This window comes from Manis pentadactyla, chromosome Y (assembly GCF_030020395.1).
Source record: "Manis pentadactyla isolate mManPen7 chromosome Y, mManPen7.hap1, whole genome shotgun sequence".
Lineage (NCBI taxonomy): Eukaryota > Metazoa > Chordata > Mammalia > Pholidota > Manidae > Manis > Manis pentadactyla.
This window is the reverse complement of record NC_080039.1, coordinates 3,978,968-4,005,091: the sequence shown is the minus strand read 5'-3', so window position 1 is coordinate 4,005,091 and position 26,124 is coordinate 3,978,968. Positions and strand designations below refer to the sequence as shown.

At 38.0% G+C, this 26,124-nt stretch overlaps 1 pseudogene; it reads left to right on the top strand.

The window, feature by feature from the left end:
* LOC130682095 (NF-kappa-B-activating protein-like) lies at positions 1-26,124 on the top strand (annotated as a pseudogene).

The window sequence follows — 26,124 nt, the reverse complement described above, 5'->3', positions numbered from 1 at the left end:
ATGGCTCCGGTGTCTGGTTCGCGCAGCCCGGAGCGGGAGGCCGCAGGCTTCGGGTGGGGAACGCCGCAGTTCGTTGAAGAGCCCCAAGCCCAATAAAGCCACCCGCTCCCTGCGGCGCCGCCGCTCGCGCTCGCGTTCTTGCTCTCGGTCGGGAGACCGGAATAGCCACAGCCAAGGCTCCCGAAACCAGTCCTGTCGCTCCCGCTCGCGGTCACGCTCTCGAGAGCGGCCCTCTGCGCCACCGGGCACCCCCTTCGCTTCTGCCTCCTCGTCCGCCTATTACGGCCGCTACTCGCGCACCTCCGGGGGCGACAAGCCGTGGCCTAGCCTTCTGGACAAGGAGAGGGAGGAGAGCCTGCGGCGGAAGTGAGTGACACGGGCGCACCTTCGCTGTGAGGAGCCCACCTGCCTTCGGAGTCCGCCTCGTCTTTCATCTTTCTAACTATTGGCATTTCGTGCTCGCTGCCTGCCTGTGTCCATTTTCTTCCCTTCCTTCAGTCTACCCACGACAACACCTTATTCGCCCTTTTCTTCCCTTAGACTTTCACCCACCCGAGCGCCGCATCATTCAGTGCCCTGGTCTCTCCCTACCCTCTTGTCCGCCCCCCCCCTTATTGTAGCAGACATGGCCGAGAGCCAGACCTACGGGAATTGAAGCGTTTGCTTGGTTTTGCCATAATTCGCGATCATGTTTTTATGCCCCACAAGTTCATGGAAAGGAGGAGCACTACTTAACTGATCATAAAATTAGCAGTGCCAGGCAACTTGTTGAATGGTCAGACAGGTTTGAGATACCATGATATGTAAGTGGCAATATTTTTTTAGTGAGATGGGGAAGACTGAGATAAGGGGTTTAAATTGGAGGGTAGAAAAGCCTCTGAGAGAAGATGACTGAATGTAGAAAAACTGATCTTCTAAACTGTAGGTTAGCCTAAATTGAGAAAGGTCTTGTTGAGATCAGCCTTCATTGACAAAGACCTTGTCAGTCTTGACTATGAAAAGTGAGGTCAGGGTGTTCAGGTCTCCTATAAGGAGAGTGAGTACTGGAGTGGAAGAACGGATAAATTAAGAAGCAGAAAGGAAAAGGGTTATAACTTTCGCTGTGTAAGTGTTAATATCTAAAGCTTACATGAGTGTTAAATTATCAGGCACTGTAGTAAGTGCTTTTACATGTACTGTGTTTAAGAAAAAACAAGAAATATAAAAGTATTACAGACATTGAGGGTCAGGTTAATGTCCAGTAGCTGGGAGATGTCTTCTTGAATCTTTTCCCTCCAGAAGTGGGAAGTAATAAGGCATAGTGATGAAGAGGAAAGGCTTCAGAATTAGATTGCCCAAGTTGATGGGAGAAGCAAAGTACGGTTGATAGCAGAACACATTTCACTGAGCATCAGTGCTTTACTAGGTAATAGTGTTAAGTTACTTAACCCCTGTGGGCTTAATTGCTTAACAACTTAAAAAGGGATAAAATTAGCACAAAGTCTCTCAGAGCTATGTGATGATTTAGGGCCTGGAACATAATAAATAGTCCTTAATTGTTAACTGTTAGGGTTTGGTGCATGGGGTCAGAAAAAGGAAAAAGAGGCCTGAGTTAAGTTTGGAGACAAAACTCTCCAAATAACATTTTTCAGGAAGTTACCCCCACACTGTGTCAATCACAAAGCAACCAGCTTCTTAAGGGACAATCCTCACCAAAGGATGTTCGGAACCTCTCACATGAAATTCGCATTTGTACATTTAATACATATAAGATAAATAATTTATCTAAGAGTACAGATAAAGCCAGGTGGCAGCAGGGATGAGACCTTGACTGCATACTCTTTCCTGCCTGTCAGGCATTCTTTCCCCGGTATGCATGTCCCAGTTTCAGGTTTTTAAGTGTGTCCCCTTATAGACTGTTTCCTCAAGGGGGTTACCTGAGTCTAACTGTGTGATTATACCACATTTTCCCATGAATAAAGAAGTAAAAACTGGTTTATTCAATCAAACCAAAATAAATTACATTTACTTTGTAAAGGTGTTTTTTTAAAAAGAGTCACAAGCAGCTAAACTTTGTGGAATTGAGCCCTAGTTTTTTGTGTTTGTTTATTATGAGAGAGAGCAAAAATTAAGAGAAGAAATAAAAAATAAATGAGAAAAATTTCCCATGTACTCCAAGAGCAGATAGAGAATATATTCCTTTTCTAAAAAGGAACTAGGAAAAACAGAGAAAACTAGCCCTGTATGCCACTGAGTACAATTTTTATTAAAAAGTTTGTTTCATTTTCAGTGCTCCTTTAATTTTCTACTTGTAATGCTTTATTTTTTAGCTATCTTCTTTAATTCCTGAGTTTCTTTGAATGGAATGTTTGACCAAATCACAAGAAGAGACTTCTCTTTGCTCTCAAGAATGTGTATAAGCAAATGAAGTTACTTCCAAATGTAAAACTGTTTTCTGTCACATATTGCAGAAGATGAAATGGGCAATTAGGAGCTCTGCCGTCTTTCAGCAGAAGGGACACACTTGACAGCCTCCTAGCCTCTTTGTAGTCTATACCATTTGATAATACTATCAAAACATCAAATTCTCTGAGTTTACATTTACACAAAGTTTTCATTAATTTAAAGTTTAAAATGTAAAGGGAAAATAGGACTTAACTGGACTTCTTTGAATTTGATGATATATTTAGTAAACAGAACTTAGGCCATGGAGTTATAATTTACACACCTATATTTCTAGGAGATTAAGTGAGAAAGAGGGGATTGGAGAATTGGGAGCTCCTGAAGTATGGGAACTTTCTCCAAAGAATCCAGAACCAGAGTAAGTGATTGAAAGCTTTTTGTAATAAATTCCACTTAGTGATGATAAATGATCTTTTCAATGTATTTTTAAATTCAGTTTGCTGATATTTCTTGTTGAGGATTTTTGCATCTATGTTCACAAGGGATACTGGTCTGTCACTTTTTTGTAGTGTCTTTGTCTGGTTTTGGTATTAAGTTGGTGTTGGCATCATAGGATGAATGTGGAAGCTTTCCTTCCTCAGTTTTTGCAATACTTTGAGGATAGGTATTAACTCTCTAATGTTTGGTAGAATTCTCCTATAAAGCCATCTGGTTCTTGAATTTGTTTCTTGGGAGTGTTTGATTACCAATTCAATTTTGTTACTAGTAATTGGTCTGTTCAGATTTTCTTTTTCAGACTTGGAAGATTGCATGTTTCTAGGATTTATCCATTCCTTCTTGACTGTCCAATTTGTTGGCATATAATTTTATAGTAATCTCTTATAAGCATTTGTACTTTTGTGGTGTCAGTTGTAACTTCTCTTCCTTCATTTCTGAATTTGAGTCCTCCTCTTTTCTTGATGAGCCTAACTAAAAGTTTACCCATTTTGTTTATCTTTTCAAAGAACCAGCTCTTCGTTTCATTAATTTTTTGGTGTTGTTTTCTTGTCTCTATTTCAATTATTTCTACTTTAATCTTTTTTTTTTTCTTCCCATTACTCACTTTGGGTCATCTTTTTCTTTCTAATTCAGTTAGGTGTAAGGTTAGATTATTTATTTGAGATTTTTCTTGTTTCTTTAGGTAGGACTATATTGCTATTCCCTCTTAGAACTGTTATTTTTGCATCCCCCAAAATTTTGAACCATTGTGTTTCTATCTTCATTATTTTACAAGTATTTTTAAATTTCCTGTGATTTTTCTTTGACCTATTGGTTGTTTAGTAACATGCTGTTTAACTTCCATCTGTTGGTTTTTTTTCCAATTTTTTCCTTGTAATTGATTTCTAGTTTCATATCATCATGGTCAGAAAATTTTCAGTCTTCCTAAGTTTATTTAAGTGATTTCTATTTTTTAAAATTTATTGAGACTGGTTTTGTGGCCTAACATGTGATTTGTCCTGGAGACTGTTCCATGTGCATTTGAAAAGAATGTGTGTTCTGCTGGTTTTGGATGTAATGTTCTGTATAGGTTAAGTCCATTTGGTCTAATGTGTTGTTCAAAGCCAGTGTTTCTGTACTGATTTTCTTTCTGGATGCTCTATCTATTGATGTAAATGGGGTATTAAAGTCCCCTACTATTACTGTATTACTGTCAAATTCACCCTTTATGCCTGTCAATATTTATATATTTAGCTAGCCCTATGTTGGATTCCTAGGTATTTACAGTTATTATAACCTCTTCTTAGATTATCCCCCTTATCGTTATGTAATGCCCTTCTTTGTCTATTGTTACAGTCTTTGTTTCAAAGTCTATTTTGTCTGATGTAAGTATTGCTACCCCGGCTTTGCACATTCAGATAGAAAGTTCTACCACTTAAGCACCTTCACATTTAGTCTGTTTGTGTCTTTAGGTTTGAAGTGAGTCTCTTGTAAGGAGCATATAGAGGGGTCTTGCTTTTTATCCATTCAGTCACCCAGTGTCTTTTGCTTGGAGCATGTAGCCCATTTACTTTGGAAGTAATTACTTGTAGATGTGTACTAATTGTCATTTGATTCTTTGTTTTCTGGTTGTTTTTGTAGTTCTTCTTTCTTGTTTTCTTCTCTTGCTCTCTTCCCTTGTGATTTCATGGCTTTCTTTAGTGTTATGTTTGTTTTCCTCCTCTTCATTTTTGTTTATTTATTATAGGTATTTGGTTTGTTTTTACCATGAGGTTCATATATAACATCATATGTATAGAGTTGTCTTTTATAAGGTGATGGTCACTTAAGTTCCAACACATTCTAAATGCACTACATATTTACTTGCCTCACCCCACCCATGTTTTCTGTATTTGGTGTCATATTTTACATCTTATTATTTTGTGTATCTCTTAAGTAATTACTGTAGATATAATTAACTTAACTACTTTTGTCTTTTCACCTTCATACTAGCTTTGTAGGTCATTGGTCCACTATTTTTACTACATGTTTACCTTTGCCATTGTGATTTTCCTTTCATGATTTTTCTGTTTCTAGGTATGGCCTTTTCTTTTCCATTACTTATGTCCCTTTAACATTTTTTAAAGGGCTGGTTTGGTGTTGATCAGCTCCTTTAGCTTTTGCTTTTCTGGGAAATTCCCTGTTTCTCCTTCAATACTGATTTAGAACCTTGCTGGGTAGAATAGTGTTGGTTGTAAATTTTTTTCAGTGCATCGAATGTATCATGCCACTCCTTTCTGGCCTGTAAAGTTTCTGCTGAAAATTCAGCTCATTCAAGAAATAACAATTATTGTGAGGATGTAGAGAAATGGGAAACCTCCTACACTGCTGGTGGGACTATAAATTGGTGCAGCCATTGTGGAAAGCAGTATGGAGGTACCTAAAAAGACTAAAAATAGAAATACCATATGACTCAGTAATTCCACTTCTAGGAATTTACCTGAAAAATCACAATCTCTGATTCAAAAAGATATATGCGCCCCATGTTTGTTTCATGGATTCCAAATATGGATTCCAAATTTCATGGATTCCAAATAATCCAAATATGGATTATTTACAATAGCCAAGATATGGAATTAACCAAAGTGTCTGTCAATAGTTGAATGAATAAAGAAGATATGGTACATATATACAATGAAATATTACTCCAAGCATAAAAAAGAAAGAAATTATTCCATTTGCCACAACAAGGATGGAATTAGAGGGTATTATGCTAAGTGAAATAAGCCAGGCAGAAAAAGATGCCATATGATTTCACTTGTATGTGGACTCTAAAAACAAACAAACAAAACAATCGACTCTGAGACACTGAGCAGCGACTTGTGGTTACCATGGGGGAAAGTTTGGGGTGGGCGGATGAAATATGTGGTGTGGGATAAAGAGGCCCAAAATCAGGGATGAAAGTGTAGCATAGAGAATACAGTCAATTCTGTAACATTTCTGTGTCGACAGATAGTAATCACACTAGTTGGGGAGAGGATTTAATAATGTGTATAACTGTTGAATCACTGTATTGTATGCTTGAAACCATTGTGATATTGTATATCAACTATACAACAAAGTACTTCAATTTTTTAAAAATTAGTTCATAGTATTTTGGGGTACACTTACATGTAACTAGTTGTTTTTCTCTTACTGCTTTTAAGATTCTCTGTCTTCAAATATTTACATGTTGTTGATTATAGTGTGTGGTGTGTGAATCACTTTTGGTTCATCTTATTTAGGACTCTCTTTGCTTCCTGGACTTGGATATCTCCTTCATCAAGTTTGGAAATCTTTTAGACATTATTTCTTCCAATCGGTTTTCTGTTTCTTTCATTCTTCTCCTGAAACTCTGATAATATGAATGTTAGTATGTTTGACATTCCACAGGTCCCTTAAGCTTAATATCCTCATTTATATTTTTTTGTCTTTTCCTGGTTCACTACTGTACCTTTCAGATCACTTCTGCATCATTTAATCTGCTGTTGATAACCCTATTACCCTCTTAATTTAAAAAATCTTTTTTATTGACATATAGTCAACATATTAGTTTCAGGTGTACAGAATAGTGATTTGACATTTATATACATTACAAAATGCTCACCATGGTAAGTGTTGTTACCTTCTGTCACCATAAAAATATATTACAATATTATTGGCTATATTCCCCATGATTTATTTATTTTTAACTGGAAATTTGTACTTCTTAATCCCCTTCATTTATTTCACTTTCCCCTTTCCCCACCCCTCTGACAGCCACCAGTTTGTTCTCTGTATGAGTCTGTTTCTAGGTTTGTTGTTTGCTTGTTTTTTAGATCCTGCATGTAAGAGAAATCATATGGTATTTGTGTTTCTGTGTCTGACTTATTCCACCTAGCATAATACCCTCTAGGTCCATCCATCATGTCACAGATAGCAAGATTTCATTCTTTTTTATGGCTGAGTTATATTCCTTTGTGTGCATGTACCACATCTTCATTCATTCATCTATCGATGGACACTTAGGTGGGTTCCATATCTTGTCCATTGTAAATCATGTTGCAATAACCATATAGGCTCATGTACATTTTCAAATTAATATTTTCATTTTCCTCAGGTAAATACAGAAGTGGAATTACTGGATTGTATGATATTGCTGTTTTTAATTTTTTGAGTAATCTCCATATTGTTTTTCACAGTGGCTACACCATTTTGCATTCCCACCAACAGTGCACAAGAGTTCCCTTTCTTCCGCATCCTTGCCAACAGTTGCTGTTTCCTGTCTTTTGGATAGTGGCCATTCTGACAGGTGTGAGGTGATAGCTCAGTGTAGTTTTGATTTGCATTTCCCTGATGACTACTGATGTGGAGCATCTTTTCATGTTTTGTTGGCCAACTAAATAGACAGATAAATGTGTATTCAGTTCCACCAATACATTGGATATTCACCCCTTATTGGATATATCAGCTGCAAATGTATTTTCCCATACAGCATTTATATGTGCTTTAATATAAATATCCTCTCTAATGTGTTTTCCATTTTAGTTACTTTTTAGCTCTGAATGTTTTTTTAAAATATTTTTTTATCTCTTCTTTAAAGTTCTCACTGTGTCCATCCATTCTCCTCCTGAGTTTGGTGAGCTTCTTTATGACCACTACTTTGAACTCTTTATCTGGTGGATTGCTTATCCTCTGTTTCATTCAGCTCTTTTTCTGATGTCTTTGGCTTACCTTCCCTTTGGAGTATACTGATTTCCTCATTTTGTCTGATTCTCTGTCTTTGTTTCTATGTATTAGGTAGATTAGGTATATTTCCTGGTCTTAAAGGAGTGGCTTAATGCAGAAGATGTCCTATGGGGCCTCCTAGTGCAGACCTCCATGATCACTTGAGTCAGGTAACACAGGGGAGTCCTCTGTGTCAGCTGCATACACCCTCCTGTTCTGCCTGGGTCACAACTGGTGTAGACATGCTGATGCACAGGGCTGTACCCTGGTCCACTGTCTGCTAGGCCTGACTGTGAGTGCTACAACATGCTGGGGTGTGGGGCTGGCATCTGGCCCATCTGCAGTTGTTGCAGCCCACTGGTGGGCAGGGTTGGCCTTCAGTGCAACTGGCCATGAGGCCCATCTGCAACAGCTACTGGCACTGGTGTGTGGAGCAGGCCTCTGGTGTGTGGGTGGCTGTGAGGTCCAGCTGTGAATGTTGCAGGTGTTCTAGTGTGTAGGGCTGATAGTCTGGGGTGGGAAAACTTAGCCACTTAGCGGCTGTACTGGTGCTGGCCAGGGTCATCCACCAGGTGTGGCTGGGTGAAGAGCTAATTGGGAGGAGTTCCAGGGCAGGCAGGTTAGTGAGACAAGTCTTCAGGGGAACACCAAGGACATGCAAGTGATTCCAGTCGATAGATCATAAATGGCAGCACCAGGTCAGCCGGGTAGAACGGAATTGAAATAAAAATGGTGTCCATCGACATTTCCATCCCAAGGGAAAATTGCAATAGATCCCTGCCCTGCCTGCACATACACAAGATTAGTCAATAGGTCATGTTCATGTATAATCCAGGCACTTTTCAAAATGCTCCCTCTGCACTGAGACTCAGAGCAAGGGATATTGTATGCACACCATTTAAGATTGGACTCAGTTTCTCTCTGCCCTCTGGGTATCACAGACATAAGTCCTATTGGTTTTCAAAGCCAGGTATTATTGGTGCTTATCTTCCCAGTGCAGGTCCACCAGGCTGTTGTGCTTGGACATCTTGTTTCTCAGAGAGGGTTTCTGTGGTCACGATATCCCTCCTCCTTGTGGGTCACAACCCCAGGGGTGTTCATTCTGACTAGACCATGTCTCTATTCCTCTTACCCGTCTCACTATGGCTTTTTCTTTATGTCCTTAGTTGTGTAAGATCTGTTCTTCTAGTCTTCTGTTTTTTTTCTCAGGTATAATAGCTCTATAGGTAGTTGAAGATTTTGGTGTGTCCATGGAGGGAAATAAGCTCACAATATTCCTATTATGCCATGTTGATCCCCTCTCCTATACAACATTTTCTTCATTCATTCATCCACCAGTGAACTCTTATGTTGTTTCCATATCTTAGCTATAATAAATAATGCTGCTGTGAACATGGGGGTGCATATATCTTTTCAAGTTGGTGTTTTGTTTTCTTCAGATAAATACCTGGAAGTGGAATTGCTGGACTATATAGCAGTTGTATTTTTAATTTTTAAGGAACCTCCATACTGTTTTCCATAGCGGCTGTACCAATTTACATTCCCACCAACAGTGCATGAGGGTTCCCCTTTCTCCACATTCTCACCAACACTTGTTATTTCTTGGGTGTTTGGTAATAGCTATTCTAACAGGTGTGAGATGTTATCTGCATTTCCCTCATAATTACTGAAAATAAGCATCTTTTCATGTACCTATTTGCCATCTATATACCTTCTTTGGGAAATTTTCTATGCAGGTCCTCTGCTCATTTTTTAATTGGATTGCCTGGGTTTTTCCTTTTGCTATTTTTTTCTTATTGAAGTGTAGTTGATATACAATAGTACATTGGTTTCAGGCATAAAACATAGTGATTCAAAAACTAAATTCATTAGTAAATGCTCACTCTGATAAACTGTCACACAAAGATACTACACTATTATTGACTCTATTCCCTATCCTGTACATTTATCCTCATGATTGGTTTATTTTTGTTTTTTATTGCTGAATTGTATGAGTACTTTATATATTTTGGATATTAACCCCTTACCAAATAACATGATTTATAAATAGTTTCTCCCAAAGTATATTCATTGTTGATGGTTGCCTTTGCTGTGAAGAAGTTTTTAGCTTGATACAGCCCCACTTGCTTATTTTTGCTTTCTTTGCTTATCTTTTGGTGTCAGATTTAAAATCATCTCCAAGACTATGTCAAGGAACTTCCATGGAAGAAAATAAGCTCAAGATATTCCTGTTTTGCCATGTTGATCCCCTCTCCTATACAACATTTTCTTCATTCATTCATCCACCAGTGGACACTTATGTTGTTTCCATATCTTAGCTATTGTAAATAATGCTGCTGTGAACATGGGGGTGCATATATCTTTTCAAGTGGTGTTTTCTTTTCTTCCGATCTGGAATACCTGGAAGTGGACCTATGTTTCCTTCTGGGAGTTTTATGGTTTTAGGTCTTAAATTCAACTCTTTAATCCATTTTAAATAATGTTTGTGTATGGTGTGAGATAGTGTTCCATTTTCATTCTTTTGCATATGGCTGTCCAATTTTCCCAGTACCATTTATTGAAAAGATTGTCTTTCCCGATTATATATTTTTGCCTCCTTTGTTGTAAACTAATTGACCGTATATGAGTAGGTTTATTTCTGAGCTCTCTGTTCTATTCCCAGAGGCATTTTTAAAAATGAATATTCCAATATGGTTTTGTTCAGAAGATTTTCCTATATCAAATTATCTGAAGGCTTAATGCTTTCTCTTTTTCCTAACTTTTTCTCTCTTTGGTGCTATTGATAAGCTTCTTCCTCCCTGTCTTCCATTTCTGTGTCATCTTTAGGTTGAGTTGATACATTGAGTTTACAAGTAAACTTGTCATTTGTGACGGGGTGATAAAGCATTATTATCTAAAGTTATTCTTATAGATGCCTTTGGAAACACTCATAGAATCTGCACTCGAAAAATTAAGAGTTCGAAGGAACCCTAAGAATAATTTCTAGGCAATTCCTGAATTGTTCCGGATGTGATCTTCAGAGGAAAAGATTATATGATATAGAAATTCCCTTTTAAATTATTGTAGAATTTTAATAATGCCCATTTTCAGAATTTTTTGCAACAGAATGATATCTTCTGCTGTAGTTTGTCAGGTGCTTCATGCTCTGGGGAGACAGACAGGTGCTGCTCTGCCGTGTGGCCTTTGCACACAGAGAATAGAGTTAGGAAGTCCTCCCACAGCCTTCTTGACTACAGTTCTTTGAGTTTCCTTATGGTTCATGACCTTCACCCGGTGGTTTCTTTTGAAAATACTAATCTCATGTGCTGCTTTCACTCAGTAAATAGCACTTTGTAAACTCTAAGGCATTATGCAATGTAAACGATTATTATGTGATTATGAAGGTGGTAGATCCTTGAACTGTACAATTGTTAATGCAGTCCAGTGTTTGCTTTTAATGTTTCTCAATCAATTTGTTCCTGAAAATTTTCAAGCCTATACTTTTATACTCCATGGTCTATATTTCATCACTTTTCTGATGCTTATAACTGTTTTCTTTAAATTCACCTCTGATGAACATACACCAGTAGAGGACGAAGGGCCAAAGAAACGTACCGCTTGGTCTTCTACCTCAGAAGGTATTCTTTAAATACAGAGCTTTTTTTATTGAGGAGTTACAAAACACATTTATATATAGTTGAATATTGGACGTTGCTTTTATTCAAATTGCCTGTCATATATTCCTTTTCAGTATTTCAAATATTATAAAATTGGTACTCAGAAATTCCTCTTTAGAAGTAAGTTTTTTATTTCTGCTTTATGTAGAAGAAAAGAAGAAGAAGAAATCTAGTCATTCAAAAGAAAGGTCCAAGAAAATGAGAAAGAAAAACTCATCTAAAAGAAAACATAAGAAGTATTCTGATGATAGTAACAGTGACTCTGATTCTGAAACAGACTCCAGTGATAAGAAAGACAGCATCATTCTGCAAACCTAGCTTCCAACCAAGTTGTGGTTCTTAAAGCTTATTTTAGAGGAAGGTTTTAAAAACAACAATAAGGGACAAGAGTTTATGAACACTCACTCACTGTGCCAGCCACCCTGCTTAGTACTTGATATTCACTATTGCTGTTCAGTACACACAGTGGTAACTGTTGGATACATCTTAGAGATGGGAAATGGAGGCAATAGAGCAGTTTCCAAGTACCGCACTCAGGGACACACAGTTGGGATTCACACCTAAGCAGTATGGCTCCAGATTGGTTGTGTGTAATCGCACAAGGCATGTGGCATGGGAGCAAGTTGGGCTTGGGTTCTGAGACACGTGGTGCTGAACCAAACCATACAGGCTGTGTCTGCTCAGCAGAGCAGCTCTTCTGTGAAATTCTCACACTCAGTGGGCACCTTTGTGCAGTTTTCAAAAAGGCACATCGTAAAAGACCGCTTCCCAGCAGCTGATTGTGAAAGACACCTCCTGTAGGGTGGCACATCACAATAAGCCATCCTTTTGTGCCCTCTCCTGGCTGATGCTGGACAGAGGGCGCCTCCACTGGGGACACATGACACAAAGGTGCTCCTTCCGCTGATGTCACCAGGGTTTCCTGGCCCCCCTTGTCACTTTCCTTCCTCACTGCCGGAAGACGGAACTTCTGTAAAGCACAAATCCTAGCAGGTCAGTCCCCTACTTAAAGTCCCTCAGTAGCTCTCCATAGCCGTCAGGGTGAAGTTGGGTCCTGACCGATGCCTCAGTAATCACATAGACCTGGGTCTCTCTCTTGCAGCATCCTGTAGCCTGAGAACTACTTTCTGTCTCCTCAGTATTCCATGGCCTTTCTCTTGATTCTGTTACTTGGCACAGAGAGTCTTATCTGCCCACGACACCAGACCCTCCCTCCATGTGGCTTGGCTTACTCATCTCAGCAATGGGTGTGCATTGCTTTTTAAAAACCTGGTTTTCGAAAGAACTAGCTTAAGAATCACCTTCTCCTGGGCAACCATTCCTCAATTACCCTCCCCAAATCAGCCTGCTTTTGAGACTCCTCTATATGCCCAGAACACCCAAGATTTTAACATTTGTTAGCATTTTGACATATTTGTTTAAAAAATGTGAGTTTTTGTGGAGATACTGAAAGTAAATTACAAATATCACTGTACCATCCTAAATATTTCTGTATACACCTCTAGAACACAAGGACATTTCCTACTTAATCAAAATACTATTATCTCATACAGTAAAATTAATAACATCATCCTGTATCACCTAATAATTTGTGTGACTTTAATTCTGTGTCCCCAATGCGTAGCACATTTTGTGATGGGTAGCAATAAATGTTTGAATTAATTTCTATGTTTCAGCAAATCGGGCAACAGGATATTTATCTACTCAAAAGTTTTGGGGTTTTAGAATTTAATTTTTTTAAACTATACTGTGGTTTAATTTGCAGATGATGATGCAAAAAGGAGAGCAAAGAAAGCCAATAAAACAGAAAAGAAGAAATGCAGATTGTCAGCTTTTTCCTTCAATTTTTATGAAAAGTTCAAATATATATAAAGTTATTTAAGATATTAAGTAAAATAATATGATGATCCCCCATGTAACTATCACCCACTTGATAATTATCACCTCACAGGAAGTCTCCAGTGACCCCATTATTTTGAAACCAATCCAAGATATCATTTCATCCATAAACCAGCATGTTTCTCTAAAAGATAGATGTTAGTTTTGTAAAAAAAAACTGTAACCACAATATTACTATCATGTCTGAAATATTTAACAGTAATTTGTCAGTTCTCAGTTTCTTGTCCAGTTTATTCAAATTGGGACCCAAAGTGCAATTGGTTGATATATCTTGTACATCTCTTTAGATCAATAGGTTCCCCTTTTTGTTCCTGCATTTTATTCATTGAAGAAATCAAATCATTTACCTTAGAATTTCCTGCAGTATGAATTTTGCTGATCATAGTCTTATAGTGTACTTTTAACATGTTCTCTGGCTTCTATGTTTCCTATAGATTGATAGTTAGGTCTAGAGACTTGATGAGGTTCAGATGTAAATTTTTGGCAGGAGTACTTTTTAGCTGGTATTGCATACTTCTATCAGGAGGAAAATAATGTCTGGTTGTCTCTCTTTGTCATACTAACAGCCATTGATGGTCATTGCCTAAGTGGGATTGCAAAATATTGATAGTCTAATTCTGGCCTACATTCTTCATTTATTAGGTAGATAATTCTATAAGAGAAGCCTACCCTCAGCTATTTGGTTACCATGAAATTTAGTTTATATAACAAGGGCACAATAATGGCTTACTTCAATTTTTTTTTGTTTTATGACTTTTCAAAATAATGATTTGGTTTCACTTCCTTGATTATGAAAACAAATTTGATACGTATTTAAGCTATTACACTTTAAATTATTGATGCTCAAATTGGTAAAAGCTGTTTTTTAAATACTTTATTTCCATTATCTTTCCATAACATGAAAATTGTATTTCATTTGTCTCTGAAGGGATCCTTTTTTATCTCACATTTTTTAATTTTGTTATCATTAACCTACAATTACACGACGAACATTATGTTTACTAAGCTCCCCCTTCACCAAGTCTCCCCCACAAACCCCATTACAGTCACTGTCCATCAGTGCAGCAAGATGCTGTAGAATCATAACTTGTCTTCTCAATGTTGTACAGCATTCCACATTTACCCCCTCCACATTATACATGCTAATAGTAATGCCTCCTTTCTTTTTACCCACCCTTATCCCTCCCTTCTCAACCTTCCTCCCCAGTCCCTTTCCCTTTGGTAAGTGTTAGTCCATTCTTGGGTTCTGTGAGTCTGCTGCTGTTTGGTTCCTTCCGTTTTTCTTTGATCTTATACTCCACATATGAGTGAAATCATTTCGTACTTGTCTTTCTCCGCCTGCCTTATTTCACTGAGCATAATACCCTCTAGCTCCATCCATGTTGTGGCAAATGGTAGGATTTGTTTTCTTCTTATGGCTGAATAATATTCCATTGTGTATATGTACCACATCTTCTTTATCCATTCATCTAATGACGGACACTTAGATTGCTTCCAATTCTTGGCTATTGTAAAGAGTGCTGCGATAAACATATGGGTGCATCTGTCTTTATCAAACTGGGCTGCTGCATTCTTAGGGTAAATTCCTAGAAGTGGAATTCCTGGGTCAAATGGTATTTCTATTTTGAGATTTTTGAGGAACCTCCATACTGCTTTCTACAATGGTTGAAATAATTTATATTCCCACCAGCAGTGTAGGAGGGTTCCCGTTTCTGCACAACCTCACCAACATTTGTTGTTTGTCTTTTGGGTGGTATCCATCCTTACTGGTGTGAAGTGATATCTCATTGTGGTTTTAATTTGCATTTCCCTGAAGACAAGCGATGTGGAACATCTTTTCATGTGTCTGTTGGCCATCTGAATTTCTCCTTTGGAGAACTGTCTGTTCAGATCCTGTGCCCATTTTTTCATTGGATTATTTACTTTTTGTTTGTTGAGGTGTGTGAGCTCTTTATATATTTTGGATGTCAACCCTTTATTGGATCTGTCATTTATGGATGTATTCTCCCATCCTGTAGTGTACCTTTTCATTGTATTGGTGGTGTCCTCTGCTGTGCAGAAGCTTTTCAGATTGATAATGTTCCACTTGTTTATTTTTGCTTTTGCTTCCCTTGCCCGGGGAGATATGTTTGGGAAGAAGCCACTCATGTTTATGTCCAAGAGATTTTTGCCTATGTTTTTTTCTAAGAGTTTTGTTTTCATTACTTACATTCACGTCTTTGATCCATTTTCAGTTTACATTTGTGTATGGGGTAGGACAGTGATCCAGTTTCATTCTCTTATGTGTAGCTGTCCAGTTTTGCCAGCACGATCTGTTGAAGAGACAGACATTTCCCCATTGTATGTCCATTGCTCCTTTATCGTATATTAGTTGACCATCTGTGTTTGGGTTAATGTTTGGAGTCTCTATTCTGTTCCACTGGTCTGTGGCTCTGTTCTTGTGCCAGTGCAAAATTGTCTTGATTACTATGGGTTTGTAGTAGAGCTTGAACTTGGGGAGTGAAATCTCCTCCCACTTTATTCTTCCTTCTCAGGACTGTTTTGGCTATTTGGTGTCTTTTGTTGTTCCATATGAATTTCGAACTATTTGTTCCTGTTCGTTGAAGAATGCTTTTGATAATTTGATAGGCATTGCTTCAAATCCATATATTGCTTTGGGCAGGATGGCCATTTTGACAATATTAATTCTTCCTAGCCAAGAGAATGCGGTGAGTTTCCATTTTTTAGTGTCCTCTTTAATTTCTCTTAAGAATGTCTTACACTTTTCTTGGTATAGGTCTTTCACTTCCTTGATTAGGTTTATTCCCAGGTATTTTGTTCTTTTTGATGCAACTGTGAATGGAATTGTTTTCCTGATTTCTCTTTCTAGTAGTTCATTGTTAGTCTGTAGGAAAGCCACAGATTTCTGTGTGTTAATTTTGTGTCCTGCAAATTTGCTGAATTCCGATATTAGTTCTCCTAGTTTTGGAGTGGAGTCTTTAGAGTTTTTTGTGTACAATATCATGTCATCTGAAAATAGTGACAGTTTAACTTCTTCTGTACCAATCTGGATGCCTTGTATTTCTTTGCTTTGTTGAATTGCCATGTCTGGGACCTTCAGTACTATGTTGAATTACAGTGAGGAGAGGGGCCATCCCTGTCTTGTACCAGATCTCAGAGGTAAAGCTTTCAGCTTCTCACTGTTCAGTATGATGTTGACTGTGGGTTTATCATATATGGCCTTTTTATGTTGAGATACTTGCCCTCAATGCCCATTTTGTTGAGAGTTTTTTTCAAGAATGGATGTTGAATTTTGTCAAATGCTTTTTCAGCATCTATGTAGATGATCATGTGCTATTTGTCCTTTTTCTTAATGTGATGGATGATGTTGTTGGATTTTCAAATGTAACATACTTGCATCCCTGGAATTTATCTCACTTGGTCATGGTGTATGATCCTTTTGATGTATTTTTGAAATCAGTTTGCTACTTTTTTGTTGAGTATTTTTGCATCTACGTCCATCAGGGATATTGGTCTGTAATTTTCTTTTGTGGGGTCTTTGCCTGGTTTTGGCATTAGGGTGATGTTGGCTTCATAGAAGAGTTTGGGAAATTCCCAACGCTTCTGTTTTTTGGAAATCTTTAAGGAGAATGGGTATTATGTCTTCTCTGTATGTCTGATACATTTCTGAGGTAAATCCACCTGGCCCGAGGATTTTGTTCTTGGGTAGTTTTTTTGATTACTGATTCAGTTTCTCTGCTGGTAATTGGTTTGTTTAGATTTTCTGTTTCTTCCTTGGTCAGTCTTGGAAGATTGTATTTTTCTCGGAAGTTTTCCATTTCTTCTAGGTTTTCCAGCTCTTAACATATAGGTCTTCATAGTAGTCTCTAATAATTCTTTGTATTTCTGTGGAACGCACTGTGATTTTTCCGTTCTCGTTTCTGATCCTGTTGATGTGTGTTGACTCTCTTTTTCTCTTAATAAGTCTGGCTAGAGGCTTGTCTATTTTGTTTATATTCTCAAAGAACCAACTCTTGGTTTCATTGATTTTTTTCTATTGTTTTATTCTTCTCAGCTTTATTTATTTCTTCTCTGATCTTCATTATTTCCCTCCTTCTGCCGACTTTAGGCCTCATTTGTTCATTCCTGGAGATACTTTTATCTCTCTCTGCATCAGATTCTATGCATTCCTGTTCCCTGGTTTCTGTTCCATCTATGGCTTCTTGCCTCTCATCCGTTCTGCTTTTAAATCCTTACAGAGATTATTTTATTTCTGTAGTCTCCCTCCCTACTTTGTCCGTTAGCTCTTGCATTTTTCTCTTCAGCTCCTTCTGTATGGTTATGACCTTTATTTTGCATTCTTTTTCAGGGACATTGGTTAGGTCTATCTCTCCATGCTCCTTCTCAGCGGTTGTTCTTTTTCCAATTTTGATCATTGTGATGTTAGACTATTCATTTTGGATTTTTCTTCCTTCTTTAAATATGCCTGGATTGCTATATACTTTGCTCTTACGACTGCTTTTGCTGCATCCCACACAAGTTGAGGCTTTCTGTTGTTGTTGTCATTTGTTTCCATATATTGCTTGATCTCTATTTTAATTTGTTCATTTATCCATTGATTATTTAGAAGCATGTTGTTAAGCCTCCATGTGTTTGTGAGCCTTTTTGCTCTCTTTGTACAATTTATTTCTAGTTTTATACCTTTGTAGTCTGTAAAGTTGGTTAGTAGGAGTTCAATCTTTTTTAATTTACTGTGGCTTCTTTTGTGGCTTAGTATGTGGTCTATTCTGAAGAATGTTCCATGTGCACTTGAGAAAAATGTGTATTCTCTTGCTTTTGGATGTAGAATTCTGTAGATGCCTTCTAGGTCCATCTGTTCTAGTGTGTTGTTCAGTGCCTCTGTATCCTTATTCATTTTCGGTCTGGTGGATCTATCCTTTGGAGTGAGTGGTATGTTGAAGACTCCTAAAATGTGTGCATTACATTCTGTTTCCTCCTTTAATTCTGTTAGTATTCGTTTCACATATGTTGGTGCTCCTGTGTTGGGTGTATATATATTTATAATGGTTACATCCTCTTGTTGGATGGAACCCTTTATCATTATGTAAAGTCCTTCTTTATCTCTTTTGCTTTCTTTGTTTTGAAGTCTATTTTGTCTGCAAATACTAGTACTGCAACACCTGCTTTTTTCTCCTGGTTGTTTGCATGAAACATCTTTTCCCATCCCTTGACTTTTTGTCTGTGCATGTATTTGAGTTTGAGGTCAGACTCTGGTAAGCAGCATATAGAAGGGTCTTGCTTTTTTATCCATTCTATTACTCTGTGTCTTTTGATTGGTACATTCAGTCCATTTGCATTTAGGGTGATTATTGAAAGATATGTACTTATTGCCATTGCAGGCTTTAGATTCATAGCTACCAAAGTTTCAAGGGTAGCTTCTTTAGTATTTTACTGTCTAACTTAACTCGCTTAATGAGCTCTTATAAACACTGTCTGATGGTTCGTTGTTTCTCTCCCTTCCTATTCCTCCTCCTCCATTCTTTATATGTTGGGTGTTTTATTCTGTTCTCTTTTGTGTTTCCTTTGACTGCTTTTGTGTGTAGTTCATTTTATTTTTTGCCTTTATTTAGTATTTGGTTGTTCTGCTTTCTTTGCTGTGATTTTATTTTCTCTGTTGACATCTGTTTACCCTTCAGAGTGCTCCAATCTAGAGAAGTCCCTCTAAAGTACCCTACAGAGGTGGTTTGTGGGAGGCAAATTCTCTCACCTTTTGCCTGTCTGGGAATTGTTTAATCCCTCCTTCATACTTAAATGATAATCCTGCTGGACATAGTATTCTTGGTTCAAGGCCCTTCTGTTTCATTGCATTAAACATATCATGCCATTCTCCTCTGGCCCATAAGGTTTCTGTTGAGAAGTCTGATGATAGCCTGATGGGTTTCCCTTTGTAGATGACCTTTTACCTCTCTCTCGCTGCCTTTAATACTCCGTCCTTGTCCTTGATCTTTGCCATTTTAATTATTATGTGTCTTGGTGTTGTCCTCCTTGTTTTCCTTCTGTTGGGAGTTCTCTGTACTTCTGTGGTCTGAGCGACTATTTCTTCCCCCAGTTTGGGGACATTCTCAGCAATTATTTCTTCAAAGACACTTTCCATCCCTTTCCCTCTCTCTTCTTCTTCTGGTACCCCTATAATGCGGATATTGTTCCTTTAGGATTGGTCACCCAGTTCTCTTAATATTGTTTCATTCCTGGAGATCCTTTTATCTCTCTCTGCGTCAGCTTCTATGCGTTCCTGTTCTCCGGTTTCTATTCCATCAATGGCCTCTTGCATCTTAGCCGTTCTGCTTTTAAATCCTTCCAGAGATTGTTTCATTTCTGTAGTTTCCCTTTCTACTTTGTCCGTTAGCTGTTGGATTTTTCTCTGCAGCCCCATCAGCATGGTATGACCTTTATTTTGAATTCTTTTTCAGGGAGATTGGTTAGTTCTATCTCTCTGCGCTCCTTTTCAGGGGTTGTCTCTGTGATTCTAGTCTGGATCAAATTATTCTGCCTTTTCATGGCGATAGAGGTAGTTGTGTGGAGCTGTCGCGTGTGTCGGCTGGGAGAACATCCCTTCTTGCTAGTTTGTGGCCTTCCTCTCCTGGGAGAATGGCGACCCCCAGCGGCCTCTGCTGGGCAGCTGCATGCAGATAGGGTCTCTGATTCCTGCCTGGCCACTGTAGATCTCCGCAAGGTTGCTGTGGGTGTGGCCGCTCTCAGGCTGCTGCTCCGCTGCGGCAGAGACCCCCTCTTGGAGGGGGAATAGGCGGGAGGCTGTTTATCGCCATGAGGGACCTCAGAGCTGTGCTGCCGCCCGGGTGGTTAGGGTGCCTGGAGTTCCCTGAGATTCCCAGCTGCTGGGCTAAGTGTCCTGGGATGCTTCCGTCCAGCTGTGGGTACCCTGTTCCTTTAAGACTTTGAAAAACTACTTGCTTTTCTTTTGTCCCAGGGGCACTGGCTGCAGGGAGGCACTCACAGGTTACTGTCCTGTTTCCCTAATATCCAGCACCCCACGCACTGTGTGTCTGTGCTTCTTGTGCGGATGACTAGGGCTGGTTATTTAGCAGTCCTGAGCTTCCTCTCCCTCCCCACACTGATTCCTCTCCGCCCACTGGGAGCTGGGGTGACGGGCGCTTGTGTACGGACAAGCCATACCTTGTACCTTACCCCCTTCATGAGGTGCTGGGTCCTTGCAGGTGTATATGTATCCTTTCTGTTATCCTGGATCTTCTGGTCTCTCTTTTAGGGATTGTTGTATTTGTTGTATTTTCAAAAATTTATATGGTTTTGGGAGATTTCCACTGCTCTGCTCACACTGCCATCTTGGCTCTGCTCCCCTGTAGGAATCTTTTTAATAGGGAAACATGATTTAGTTAAATAAGTTAGAAAAAAATTAATAAAAATCCTTTAACAAGTTTGAATAAGATGAGAATTTAAATCATTTTAATCAGACTTTTCATTGCCTTGACAAAATGAGATGGCCTTTAACATGGGAATATTAAATCAATTTGTGTCAAATTATAATCATTACAGGAAGAAATTCAAGAAAAAGAAGTCAAAGAAGAGCAGAAAGATTCCAGTGATTCAAGCTCTAAAGCTTCTCAAGAAGAGTTTCTGGGGTACCCCTGGAATGATTGATTAAGTAGGTTGCTTCTGATAGACCCAGATTCAAAACCCAGGAAGCATACTAACCGAGTAGTCAAAGTGTGAGTATGTTTCTGAACGTCCTTCAAGCAGAGCCTGAAGGACTCTCAGATTTAGTTGGCCCAGAGGCTCCAAAAACACTTGTCTCTCAAGATGATAAACTTCTGAAGTAAGTAACAGTATATTTATAATATCTAAAGTACCTTCCCAAAAGTATGGCCCTAACTTACCTTTCTAAGCTTATCTCCTTCTACTCCTTTGTTTATACCCCAGGTTCCAACTGAGAAGAACTGAAACTTCCCTGTATTTACTGTTCACTTTCCGACTTTGTGCCTTGTTCACCTTATTTCTTCTCCCAACATGCCTTACCTTCTATTCCCAGCCCTGGTTTCTTTACTGCCTCCAATCTCGCCCTGTTAAAATCCTTACCTTCCGTCAAAGCCCTTTTCAAAAGGACGGGGCATGTGCAGATTCCCAGTACCTTTCCTCCATAGGTAGGTATGATTCCTATCCCTCTTTAATCCTGTAGTCTTCACAGCATTTTCTATTTCTTTTGTGCAGTGTATTGTATATCCTATTTTGTGTTGCTATTAATATCCTTATTAATATGTAAATTCCACAAGAGCAGATATTACTTTTATATTACAGGCTTTGAGTTTAATAGGTATTCAAGAAGTAGTCAGTGAATTAAATGAAGGGATGGTAGTTTTTAAAGTCCCATTGAATGAACATTAATACTTGTTATTATATAGCATTGTTATTGGTTATAAGTCTAAAAGGTATGCAAATTTGAGATACATTTTTTCTTTTTTTATTGAAGTATAGTTGATGGAGAAATTTATGTTGGTTTCAAGTATACAGCACAGTACTTCAGGAATTACACACATTATTAAATCCTCACCCCAATGAGTGCAGTTACTATCTGTCAACATAGGAAGATGTTACAGAATCATTGACTATATTCTCCATGCTGCACTTCCATCCCCATGACCTATTTATATTATGATTGAGATTTTTGTACCCCTTTATCTCTCTCACCCTCCCCACTCACCCACCCCAACCCTTCCACCATGGTAACTACCAGTCACTTAGCTCTGTGTCTCTGAGTCTACAGCTGTTTTGTACATTCTGTTTTGTACTGTATTTAGATACCATGAATAAGTCATATGGTATTTGTCTCTCTGCCTGGCTTATTTGTCAATGTTGTCACAAATGGTCCGGTTTCTTTATTTTTTTAAGACTGAATAATGTTACATTGTCTATATGTATCACATCTTCTTTATTCATTCATCTGTTGATGGACACTTTGGTTGCTTCCAGAGATATATTATTTCTTTACTTTTTTTTAATAGAAAAGGAATTCACTAGAGGCAGAAGCCATAAACTCAAGGTCTATGGGGATAAGTTGATGGTTATAAATCTGTACTCAATACCATAGTTCTTTTGTTCTTCCAAAGTATGTCTGTATTTCTGGATAGTTATTTAGGACACAGTGCAATGTTCACTAACTCAAGAAAAGTAATACTGGGTTTCTCAGCATGCTGCCACTCAGCAACAGTTATTCCTACTGTTTTGTGAGAGAAGGTGTTTTTTTTGTGCTTTCTTTAGAAGATCACCTTTTTGTAATGGACCTTTTTTGAATTCAGAATTACTTTGTAGCTATGATCATGCGCTGCTACCTGGTGAAGGTACAGCTATGACTGAATATGTAAAAGCTGGAAACATACCCCACAAAGAGGTGAAATTAGCTTGACAAGTGAAGAAATTGCATCATTTGAGCACTCAGGCTATGTAATGAGTGGCAGCAGGTATGTTCTTTCCACTGAGGTCTGTTTCCATGATTAGATATTTTCCTCTTTCTTAGTTCCAGAATTATGTTTTGGTGATTGATTTTCATTAAGTGACTTTTCCAAATGAAAAGTAGAACATAAATATTAGTTTAGTATTGGTTTTATTGTTACAAATGTGGTTGCCTAAAATTCCAAATATGTATGTACCTCTGCCTCAAACTCAGTTGTATCTCCAGCTTCAAAGAATCCATCTTTCCAGTGTCCTTTCCTAGTTTGTCTTTTAGTTTAGACAGTTTATCCTCTGAGGATATAGTTAAATTCAGGTATTTATCACTGCCCTATGAGGAATGTGGCATTCTGGTAGTTAGGAAAGCATTTTCATAAGTCAGTGTTCCTGTTTTCTGAGCTTTTCTCCAGTTCTCTGTGGAGTCAGAGAATGTGGACCCTGTAGTTCTCTGTGAACACTGAGATTTGAGAGCAGAAAATGGTAATGACAGACATCAGATTCAGCATGGGAAAATGAATATAAAGTTATGGAAGATAAAGAAAAGTACCAGGAGGAAAAGGAATAATGAACTGATAGGGCATCAGGACCAAAACAAAACTGAATTTTGGATTTTTTTAACTTTTATGGGCTTTTAAAGTAGGTGCATATTTTTAAATGACGTTGGAGGCAAAAGTGTGCGGAACCCCTGGAGCACCTCCAGAATCTTGGAATTCTGAGGATCAACATTTGAAAATGTTATATCTGAGTTGTAGCACAGTAGGATAAGAAAAATAAATTAGAGGCATAAGAATTGGAAAGGAGGATGTAACTCATTTTTTGTGAATATGATTTTTTACATAGAAAAATGATTTTACATAAAAAATATGAATTTTTTCATAGACACATACTAAAGAATCTTCAGATGAATTATAAATAATAGAAGGGAGTAACAAATGGTTGGATGTAAGGTTATCCAGCACAAAAATCAGCTGCATTTTTGTGTACCAGGACACAACTAGAAAACGTATTAAGTAAAAAGGAAACATTTATATTAAGTTCAGAGAATATGAAGGATTTAGGAATAAACCTTAAGAAAACACATCCAATGCCTCTGTAGGGAAAACTATAAAGCACTTTTAAGAGACATTAAAGAAGACCTAAATGAATGGAGAGGTACCTTGTCCCAGGATAGGAAGGCAACATTGTAAGTTTTTTCCAAGTTTATCTGTTCATTCAGTGCAGTTCTAATCAAAATCACAGAGTTTTTCATGAAACTTAATAAGATGGCTCTGAAATTGATGTGTCAGACGAGAGAGCCGAAAAGAATGGCCAGGTCACTTCTGAAGAAGAATAGGAAGATGAGATTTGCCCTACCAGACGTGAGGATCTATTATGAAACATGGCACTTTAGAAAGCATGGAGGGAACAAACGAGTTGTTCAGTGGGATGAAGTAAAGAGCCCAGAGGCAGAGCCATACATGTATGGACATCGTTTTATGAAAGAGATGGCATGTCAGATCAGTGGGGAAAGAAAGGTATATTCAGTAAATGGAGGAGGAAAAATGGTTATCCATATGGAAAGCGAAGTAGAACCCTCACCAAAATCATACAGCTTAAGGACTTAAATGTCAAAACAACTTTAACCCTCCTTGTATAAAATATGAGCAGATATCTATTATATCTTAGGGTGGGAAAGCATTTCTTAAGGAAAACAATAAACATATACTAATCAAAATAAAATGACAAGTTCCAAGCTAGGATAACGTCTTGCAGTACACACAACTGATAAAGAGTTAGTACTGAGAATCTTTAAAGAATACCTGTAAATAACTCAAAAGAAGAATGAGAGAAAGACACAAGCAGGCATTTGATAGAAGAAGAAATATATGTGGCCTACACATATACAAAAATTACTCACTATCATGGGAACTGAAGATCAAAAGTGTACTGATGTACCATTTTACACCCATTTGATAGACAAAAATTCAAACAATGCCAAGCATTTGAGAGGATGTGGGTCTACAGGATTTCTTAAATATTGCTAATAGTGATATAAATTGGTACAGTCATTTTAGAAAACAGTCTGAGATTGTCTTGGGAACTTGAGCATTCATATGCTTTCTGACCCAGCAACTCTATACCTAGAAACCCAGGAGAAAATCTTTCCCATGTACTAGGAGATGTGAGCATAGATGTTTATTTCAGCATCATTCACGTAGCACTTCTTTCAAATAAACAGCCCTGCTCACTGTACCCTGAGCAACCTAAGTGCATTGTCATCTCTTTGACTGTCCATCCTGCCACTCCCCAAGCTTCACACTAACTTAAAATGATTTTCCCCTCTTGCCCTTTCTTGGTTTTCTCTACTTTCCGAGACATAGCTAAAGCTTAATTTTGAACTGGTTTTGTGGGATTGAGTTACATACACAGTTGACCCTTGAACAATGCAGGAGTTGGGGTACCAATCCCCATGCAGTCCAAATTATATAACTTTTGACTCCCTACAAACTTTATGAGTAGCCTGCTGTTGTCCAGAAGCCTTACAGATAACATAAACACGTATTTTATATGTTATATGTATTATATACTGTTGTATGCTTAGAATAAAATCAGCTAAAGGAACAACAGTGTTTTTTCAAATTGTTACAAATCTACAAAAAACTTCTAAGTATATTTATTGAAAATAATCTGCATATAGGTGGACCCTCAAATCCATGTTGTTCAAGAGTCAACTGTGCATTAAAGAGGCAAGTTTTCATGAAATTTTCCCTCCAAACCAGTAGGCCTTTTGAAAGTAATGTAACGGTTTCCCTCTGCCTCTGCCCTTATACTTCCGTATTTGACCCTTGTGTTAAATCTCTATTTTCTGAGATACTACTGGATTCTAAGGAAGTTAAATTCATCCATAAAACTCACTAGAGACTCAACGATAGATTTAGACTTGGTTCATTTGGTTATATGATAAGTTAGAACCTTGAAGAATTTTGAGTTGATCATCAACTTAAATCTTTTCATCTGTCCTACTATTAATTCCACAAAGGCAAATGCTACATATCATATAGAAAGTTTAATAATTTTCCCGTTTCTGATTGTTCTACAGGAAACAACAGAAATAGACTTATGCCTGTAGTATCTGAAATTTAATACATTCCTGATGTTGACAGAGCCTCAGAAATCATTATTTGAATACTAGAAATGAATCAAAGGATGCATCAGCTGATAAAACAAGTGATCTTTTAAAAATTGAACCCATAAACCGTTCCTATTTGTCAGCTTTCAAAATAGAACACCCTTTGTTAAAAAATGATTAGTGTGGAAGTACCATGAGAAGAATTCCTGAGAAATTAAGCCAAAAATAAAATTATCTCCAGGCATCGCCAAATGGAGGCTGTGCAACTGCAGAAAGAAAACCAGATCAATCATGCTGATGAGAAGAGAGCCCTGGCATCCTTTAACCAAGAAGAGAGGTGAAAGAGAGAAAATGAGATCCTGGCCAGTGTTTGAGAGATGGTATACAAAAAAAATTAAAGGGAAAGATGACAAATAA